The sequence below is a fragment of the Paramisgurnus dabryanus genome, chromosome 20 (assembly GCF_030506205.2).
Source record: "Paramisgurnus dabryanus chromosome 20, PD_genome_1.1, whole genome shotgun sequence".
In the NCBI taxonomy this organism is placed as follows: Eukaryota; Metazoa; Chordata; class Actinopteri; order Cypriniformes; family Cobitidae; genus Paramisgurnus; species Paramisgurnus dabryanus.
The window spans coordinates 30,625,879-30,633,847 of record NC_133356.1 but is presented as its reverse complement, the minus strand read 5'-3'; the positions used below and the strand labels follow the sequence as shown (position 1 = coordinate 30,633,847).

General features: G+C 42.1%; 1 long non-coding RNA gene across 1 annotated transcript; it reads right to left on the bottom strand.

The window, feature by feature from the left end:
* Positions 1 to 598, bottom strand: LOC141281305 (uncharacterized). The gene is made up of 2 exons (XR_012335523.1): positions 466 to 598; positions 1 to 259 (listed from the first exon to the last, which is right to left on the bottom strand). It is a non-coding gene; the product is annotated as an uncharacterized lncRNA (long non-coding RNA).
* Positions 599 to 7,969: the final 7,371 nt, after the last annotated feature.

Here is a 7,969-nt window from a genome sequence, read left to right as displayed (position 1 = left end):
TTGTTCACCTCTTGTTAATAAATGTTATAGGGTAAATACCATAAACATACAGAATATTGTTATTTTTATTTTAAAACAACTTATTTCAAAACATCTTTAAAACACTATAATTAAGCCAACACTTAATGTTTATTATCACATAACTTTTATTTAAAATAAAAAGTCATGACAATTTTTCATTGTTTTTGCGGCTTGGCTTCCTCTGTTGGTGTTCTTGTCCACTCGGATGATGAGTTGATGTCGTCTCACAAATGCTGTTCTGCATTACATATAAAAAACATAAATGAAAGCCTTCAGTAAATATTTCTTCACTGTGCCTTGACAGAAACAGAGTTTTCTAAGCCAGTTACATTTATAAATTTTAGGCTTACTTATGTGCTAGCTAACCTGCTACCGTTAGCTAGCAACTTTCTTGAAAAAACATTATTTGAAATGCGTGAGTGATGTATTAACAAAACCAGTCACCTTATCCAGCATGCGGATCCTGCTCACATCACTCGCAGCCGTACTCCACAGTGTAGAACGTTTTTAAAACCTCTTAAAGAAATTTCACCTCAGGATCGCGTTCCAGCAAACCTCCTGCAGACGGCGCGCGTTCTACACCTGCGCAGTAGTCTACGCATGTAGTCGTCTTTTGCTTTAGCGGGAGCTGATATCTGCTGTTGTTTCATTCTGGTTTGCCATTGCATAAATTATATTTGGATAAAATACTTGTGTTTACAGTAAATAAATTACAAAGCACCACTTCAAATATGTCCGCAAATGTAGGAGTTTCCTGGTAAATAGGGAATAAGTTGCTATTTTTATTGTACTTACCTTAAAAAAAAGATAACCACATTAAATCAGCTTGACTTTTGTTATTAAAAGCAAGTAATATAGGCTACTAAAATAAAAGTGATGTGCTGTTATATTTATTTGCCGATGTGGCTCGTAGACTTGACTGTATACAACATTCAGTAGTCAATATGAAAAATTCACAATAAAAAATAAATAAAACATAATTTCCCCATAGACTTGACTAAGTCATACATACCACGTAATATTACAATAGGTACCCTGTTGTTATAAAATACTTAGAGTATAAATAATTTATAATTCTTCATATTCTTACCCCCTTATTACCCCAAACTTAAAATATTATTCCCTTATACCTACAGGTTACCTACCCTGTTGTTACAAATAGGTACGCTGTAAATTCGGTTTAATTACGCGGTACTTTGCGGGTCGTAAAATAAAGTGTTACCAACAAATCTAATTTACATTTACCTTTAACCCTGTATGAATTTACTAAAACACTGAAATGGTAAAAATACACAATTAATATGAATAATATCAAATAAATATTTGTCCCCCAAATTATGTCATTGGTGTTACCCTACCCAAAGCACTTTTATTTTGAAACAAAGCATCAGCTCTTTGAAGTTTTTCATGGGTCAAGAGGTCAGTGGAAGAAGTGCAGTGGAGGAAGGCAAAAGGTTTGTGAGATGTCTTACCTTATTTGTCTAAAATATCATGAGATATCTAAGAATTTTGAGATAAGATTTTTTGGATGTCATTAGTGTTACTCTTTTTTTTTTTTTTATAGCTGGGAGTGTTAAGATTTTTACATAAAAATACATTATACTGAATAAGTATTTGATTGTTACATCTCTGATGAAATGGCACATGGCTTATGGCAGCCATTTTGTTAAAATATTAGTTTTTTCTGCAATTTGTCGTTGGTGTTACCGTCATTGGTGTTACTTCTCTAATGAGTACTTCCTAAGCACTATTCCTTTAACTGACCAACATAAAAACATAAAAACAAAACAAGTTTTATCATATTTTTTATCTATTATTATATTCTAATTTTGTCATTGGTGTTACATTGTGTCATTGGTGTTAAACCAAGTTTTGGTGTTATGAATGTATTTTCTTGTAATATTTTGTTGTTGATATGGGATGTAAGACATTGTTGATATTTCAGTCTTTGCATTAAAGCCTTTTTGGTTGAATATTTTTGTTTTTGTTGGTTTTAAATAAAAAAGTCAAACTTAGAATCAAATAATTTTGAAACAATGCCGGGTAAAGATGAAGAATTTAAATAAAAAAATATTAATAATCAATCATTTTTCTTGCTGTCATCATTCCTCTACTCAACCTTTAACTAAATACACAAGCTGTAATGAGAAAAAATATTTAGTATCAACATTAATGTTGTTTAAATCACAGGTAACACCAATGACAAATAAATGACTCATGGATTTTTTATTAAAATGTATTAAAAAGTTAAAAATAGATTAGGATCCCCGTTTTGCGGATTCATAGATTGGACAAGTTAATTAATGCTATTAAAAAGGTTTTGGGTATGTTGAAAGAAGTTCATTTAAGCAGATTTCCATCACCCGAATTCCACCTTTTCTGTAGAATGAACCACTTATAACAAAGGCGCATTCTTCAACTGGCACTGGTCACCCCAGCGCAAACCAAACCATCTGACTGCATAAACATCACTTATGGTGGCCCAACATGGCTCAGGGTATCAGAAGGTTCGTGAGTGGATGCAAGGATTGTGCCAATCTCTAAAACTCCCCGTCATCTTTCATCTGGGGCACGTTCAATCTCACACCGGTGCGCAACGTTTTGCTACGGTTTCCGGGTTGAACGCCATGTTTCCTGGAAACGGTGTGCAACGGAATGCAACAGGTTTTAGAAGCGTTTTCTCTTGTTTGGTGGGTGTGTCAGAAATGTCAGCCCAATCAGCGGCAAGATGTATAAAACTACGCGATAGTAAAGAGACAGCTCGCTCAATGGGTTCAAGTTGGATGTTGTCTTTCATTCTGGACGGCATAGTCATTGACTGTAACATCGAGGGTATTTTACAGTATTAAACACACATTTATAACGATTTCATCAGGCTTCAGAAACATTTAAAAAAGAACACAAAGAATGTCCTCTCAGCTACCGTAGTTGCAACTCTTGCGTCATCACAACAGGGTGTTCAATGCATCACCGTTTCTGTTTAATAAATTAAATTTTAAAGTTTAAATGTTTCTGAAGCCTGATGAAATCGTTATAAATGTGTGTTTCATACTGTAAAATACCCTCGATGTTACAGTCACTGAACTTGCCGTCCAGAATGAAAGACAACATTCCAACTTGAACCCATTGAGCGAGCTGTCTCTTTACTACCGCGTGGTTTTATACATCTTGCCGCTGATTGGGCGGACATTTCTGACACACCCACCAAACAAGAGAAAACGCTTCTAAAACCTGTTGCATTCCGTTGCACACCGTTTCCAGGAAACATGTGGTTCAACCCAGAAAACGTAGCAAACCGTTGCGCACCGGTGTGAGCTTGAACGTGCCCCAGGTGCTTTCTGTCTCGTCTCCTGACCCCGCCCCCTCGTTAATTACCTTGTTATTGTTTGATTCATGTCACCTGTAACTCTCTTGATTTGCTCCCTTATTTAATGCCCTTTGTGTTTGCTGTCCTGTGCTCAATTGTCTGTTTATATGGTCCCATTTAAAGTCAAGTCTTCAAGTTTATTGTTTAGTTAGTTAGTTAAGTCTAGTTTGTGTTGTGTTTGTTTAAAAAGGTTTTGTTATTTGCCCCCTCTGTTTTCCTGTTTTATTTATAATAAAAATCTGTGTTTCATTCTCTCCCCGCATTTGGGTTCTGTCTCTTACCACAACCATGACAGAAAGGAAAATATAAGGAAGTAAGCCGATTCCTATGAACCTTCTGGCATAGCCATCAGAATAGCTGGAGCCAATTCCTTCCCTGGGACGAGTAAGCTCAGACCTCACTCCATCAGCAAACGACTGTTCTCACATGCTGAGTCCCAATTCGCATACTATTCGTCCTTAATAGTATTCGAAACTAGAATTAGTACGTCCCAAATCGTAGTATGTTGAAATGAGTATCCCAAAGATACCCGGATGGTCTACTATTTCCTCTACTTATATCAATGCACACTCTAACAGCTAATATTGCCCACAACCCATTGCGTGTGGGAGCACTCTAAAAATGGCTGGGTTATTTTTGACCCAAAATGGGTAAATATTGGATAGAACACGTGCTGGGTTAAAAATTACCCCGTGCTGGGTTAAAAATGACCCAATGCTGGGTTGTTTTTATGCAACCATGGGGTATAATAACCCAGCAGTTGGGTTAAAATAACCCAGCATTGGGTCAATTTTTAACCCAGCACGTGTTCTGTCCAATATTTACCCATTATGGGTCAAAAATAACCCAGGCATTTTTAGAGTGAGGGAGGAGCTTAACCACACTGACCCTCTTGTGTATTGTAATTCTGTGGCTGTACAATGACACCCTAATGACACCCTAAACTGGCAGATGGGTAACAAGTAAAAAAGTAAATGAGATCAATCAAAAAAAATGTATGTATATAAATATTTTTAATAATCTTATATAAATCTAATAATATAATATTATAATTAAATATATTTTTAAAACAACCCAAGGGGAAACAATTAAAAGAAAGGAAGATGTTTATTAATGTTTTACATTACAAAGGATGCATGGTCTGGAAGTTGTTTATAGCAAGTGGAAGTTTTCCACTGTAAGTACATTATATACAAATGCATGTGAAAATATCCATAGTATTGCAGTGTTTGTATATACAGCAGTGTTCTAAAAGTTTATAATATTTTATGATTATTTACTTTTCTCAAAATAACACTTTGTTCAGTTAACTTAATTAAATAAACGAAAACTATTTTATGCAATTAGTTTAGGTCTGTACAACAAAAATAAAGTTAGTTCCCCTTCGAGGGAACTCGAGCTGCGTCGCCGAAGCTACGCTATGGGAACGCCCTCTGCGTGATTGCGTCTGAAGCACGTATGTCAAATCAGTCCAATGGTCAAGTGACAAGTCATAGGCGGGTGACGTGGGAACCAGGAAGCTATAAAAAGAGCACCCGGCAAGCCAACTTCAGCTCTTTGTGCCTCAGCAAGCGAGTGTGTGTTATTATCATGTCTAAGTCCAAACAAAGTTTTAAGGAGTGTGCTTCCCCGTGTCCTCGTTTCATTACGAGCGAGGACTCGCATCGTCTCTGTGTTATGTGCCTCGGGGCACAACACGCACGATCATCTCTTGAGAGGGGTGGTTGTGCACATTGTGAAAGGATGCCGCTCCGTACGTTGCGCTCGCGGCTCGCACTCTTCGAGGAGGGTGGGGAGCCGCGTGTTCCCCACGGTTCTGGCCCCGCTGCTGCCGAGGCAGAGCGGAAGCTGCGATCGTGGGGATCACAACTAGATCTCGCGGACGAGCTTGAGACGGGTCTTCCCCTTTCTCAGCCTTCACCCGCGGGATCTAGTGCCCCGTCTCTGGATTCGGAAGCACGCGCTGCGGTTTCTTCCGCCCAGGGCGGGAGCCCAGATTTGCATTTATCGTCGTCCGAGGAAGTCGATATTATGTCTGTGGACGTGGTGGACGCTGAGGAGCCTTCTCATTCGTCCCCCGCGTTCGATGATTTGATGGAGGTTGTCACTAATGCCGTGGCTCGCTTAAAATTAGACTGGCCGGCGGAGACACAGAGCGCGCGTCCTCAGAGTATGTTAGATGAGCGCTTTTTAAAACAGAAACCTCAACCTTCGCGGCGCAACATGCCTTTCTTTCCTGATCTCCACAGCGAGCTGTCGAGATCATGGAAAGCTCCGTATTCAGCCCGTGTTCATACCCCTCACGCCACCATGTATTCCAACATTGTGGGGATGGGTGAGCACGGATATTTAACGATGCCCCGGGTGGAGCAGAGGCTTGCGAGCTATCTCTCCCCCGCTGCGGCGTCATCATTAAAATCGCCTTCGCTTCCCACGAAACCGGTTAGGTTAACCTCATCTTTAGTGGGTAAAGCTTATAAGTCTGCAGGGCAGGCTGGGGCTTCACTGCATACCTTAGCTGTCTTACAGGCGTACCAAGCAGAACTGCTTAAAGATTTAGATGCCGAGGCGGGGGGTACGTCTGATTTATTTAAAGAGCTTCGTCGAGTCACTGATGTGTCACTCAGGGCGATTAAAGAAACTGCGAAAGCCGTGGGTAGATCGATGGGAGCTCTCGTAGCCACGGAACGCCATTTATGGCTTAATCTGTCCGAGCTTAAAACCTCAGACAGGGCTTTTCTCTTAGACGCGCCCGTTGCGCCCTCCGGTCTCTTCGGCGATGCCGTTAATACTGTCGTCGAGAGATTTGCGGAGGCTCGTAAGCAGTCGGCGGCGTTCGAACGCTATCTCCCCCGCCGTGCTCTTGATTATAGGGCTGCTGGGCGGGAGCAGCCATCGACATCATATAGAGCATCGCAAAAGCATAGTGTTGCCACTCGTGGTCCCCCTCAAAAAAACTGGGGTTCGGGCGGTCGCACTCAGACATCATCCAAGCAGAAAACAGACCTGAGGGCTGTTATTATGGCGAGGAAGGCGTCGGCTAAAAAGAAGTCCTGAGGGACGTAGTGTCATATTTCCGAGGGCAGCCCCCAATCGGGGAGAGCCGGCAGTCACCTCACAACACGGTGCCCGTCTCTCCTCGATGCCCTTGGGATGCCAGTGTGTTAACCCCGCCGCAGTGTGTGTTTCGGGGTACAGCGGCTTCATATTCTTGTGTGCCTCGTGCGCGGGGCACGCAACACCTCTCTCCGAGGAGGGAGGCATTAATATCACCCAGGTTGAACCCTGCCAGTTTGGTTCAGGGCACCGGGAAAAGTTTAAGCAGTACACAAAAAGCCAGTCTCGAGAGGCTGGTCCCCCTTATAGAAAATTTGGCAGCGTGGAAACTCCTGCCAAACGTGTCTCAGTGGGTTCTGCAAATAATAGAAAAAGGCTACAAAATTCAGTTTTGCAACCAGCCACCCCAATTCAACGGCGTGTTATCTACCATAGTGGGTGCTGGGCAGACTCTAACAATGGAACAAGAAGTAGAAACTCTCTTGTGCAAGGAAGCCATAGAATGTGTTCCTCCTCACAACAGGGAGTCAGGGTTTTACAGCCGCTATTTCATAGTTCCAAAGAAAGACGGGGGGTTACGTCCGATTTTAGATCTACGTCATCTGAACCGGTCTGTTGCAAAATTAAAGTTCAAGATGTTAACTATAAAGCAGATCGTCACACAAATCAGATCCGAGGACTGGTTTGTGACGATAGATCTAAAAGACGCGTATTTTCACATATCTATCCTCCCGCAACACAGGAGATTCCTGAGGTTCGCCTTCGGGGGCGTGGCTTACCAATATCGGGTTCTCCCTTTCGGTCTATCTCTGTCACCCCGTACATTTACAAAGTGCATGGATGCAGCGCTGGCTCCATTACGACTCCGGGGCATCCGTGTCTTAAACTACATAGACAATTGGCTAATTTTAGCCCAATCAGAGAGTATGGCAGCGCAGCATCGAGATGCTGTGCTGACCCACATGAGAGAACTGGGGTTAAGGCTAAATGCAAAGAAAAGCATGCTCTCTCCAGTACAGAGGACAGCTTTTCTTGGCGTTATATGGGATTCAACAACAATGCAGGCACATCTGTCCCCTGCTCGTGTGGAATCCATTCTTTTGGCTGTAGGCAGAGTGAAGTTAGGCCAGTCACACACTGTAAAACAATTTCAGAGGTTGTTGGGGCTCATGGCAGCAGCGTCCAATGTGATACCCCTTGGGCTGCTTCACATGAGACCGCTACAGTGGTGGCTCAAAACCAAAGGGTTTTCCCCGAGGGGCAACCCGTTCCGTTTGATCAAGGTCACGCGCAGATGTCTTCGTGCCTTAGATCTTTGGAAGAGACCATGGTTTCTCACCCAAGGACTGATGTTGGGGGCTCAGTACCGTCGAGTTACACTGACAACGGATGCTTCCCTCACAGGCTGGGGAGCAACTATGGGGAGCCATCTGGCTCATGGATTATGGGGGGCCAGACAGCTCAGCTGGCACATAAATTGCCTAGAGATGATGGCAGTGTTTTACGCCCTGAGATGTTTCATCC